Below are 1,720 nucleotides of genomic sequence, written 5' to 3'. Positions count from 1 at the left end.
CCCAAGGGACTTGTGATCAACTTATATTCAGCAACTTAATTCTACAATAAAACAAAGGTAACCATTTAAAAGAGTTGGATGATTATTAACTACTACTACGAATTATTTAATAACTAAAAGTAACTAGTGCGAATGACTTCAAAATTGATGTTTCAAACAAGTAAAAGACAATTCCAGGGCTGCAACATGCAATGGATTTCATGTATCATATCTTAGGCAAAGAACTAATTTAGGTTATCAAGTTACTGGTTTACATGGTTAATTGTATGAGTCGGGTCTCTCGACCTCTAGTCGCCTACTCCAATTAGTTATTCTAACTACATCGTTGAGCGGGGATAGACAGGCCTAACTGGCGAGCATTTATATCTCATCATGTTTCGTAACCAAGCAAGTTGTTCGTCCGGGCATCACTCCTGAACACACATCAACTCAATGGATGATCGAGCTTTCTATATTCTCTGGTCTATCTACCCTCGCCTCTCTCAATTTTAAGAATAGACAATAGATTTATCTTATGGTGATCAAGCATAAAATACTAAAACAAGAATATATAAGTAACTTATAATGATAACCAATATTTAATTCAAAAAGCCTTCAATAATCAATATTCAATCTGTAGCTACAGCCCCAGAATTAGGGTGTTTAGCCACTCATAATATTCGAAAACCACAAAATACAATTGTTCATGCGATTTCTAGAAATAAGAAGAGTTCAAAAATCAAAACCTATTACAAAAGTTGAATCTTGCTCTTGCACACCAAAATAATGTCGAACCCCCTACAATATAGCCCTAGGCATCTATTTATAGAAATTGGAAAAATTAGAGCCAAAGTCTAAACCTACAAGGAATCCTTTTTTAATCTATTTTCGCTGAAAAAGTCAGACTAGGGTTGGGGCATCGAGCCTCCCATCGCGCCAAGCTACTCCTTCTGTCTTCACTGCTGTGGCGCATCGCGCCTAGCAGTGTGCCTGGCAAAGGACTCTGAAGTTTAAGCGTGTCGCGCCTATTAGTGCGCCAGACTAAGGACTCTGTAGTTTATGCCTTGGCGCGCCGCGCCTGTCAGAGCCCCACGCCTAGGTGTTCCATACTTAGTTTATTTTTCACATGTCCTTGCATCTCATTTCTTCAATTCGACTTCAATCTCCTTGAGAGTTCCTGAAACAACTAATCATGTGTTTTAGTGCACTCTCATCACAAGTTACACAAAATCAAGTTAATGGACTCAAGATTATTCTTCACTTAATTCTCATAATGGGCAAATATAGACGACTTTGACATATAAATATGCCTAAGATCAGTAGCAATCATATGATTTTTTTTCAAAAGAAAAAGGACGTCTTTAACCTTGTAAATAGTTGTAATACTCATTCTTTTGAAGTTTGAGAATTCCAATGCACACACATTTTTAAATCATAATTGGTGTGAACAGAGTATTAAAAAAAATTGAAAAAGACCAATTAAAATGTTGACTCGTGTCTTTGAAAAGCTCCGGCTATTTTTCTCCGCTGACCAATTCTCGAATCTTTTGTTAGCTTTTAATTGTATTATTTTTTCTTTCAATTTTTCAATTATTGACGTTTGGAGCTACATGTTTGGTGATTCATAGAGTGAAGTACATTATATTCCACTTGTTTGGATTCTTAGTGAAACCTAAAATATTGGTACACAAAGGAATTTTTTTTCCTACTATTACCCTTTTTAGACCAGGTAAAAATAAAG

The sequence above is a fragment of the Solanum stenotomum genome, chromosome 10 (assembly GCF_019186545.1).
Source record: "Solanum stenotomum isolate F172 chromosome 10, ASM1918654v1, whole genome shotgun sequence".
Taxonomy (NCBI): domain Eukaryota; kingdom Viridiplantae; phylum Streptophyta; class Magnoliopsida; order Solanales; family Solanaceae; genus Solanum; species Solanum stenotomum.
This window is presented reverse-complemented; position numbering follows the sequence as displayed.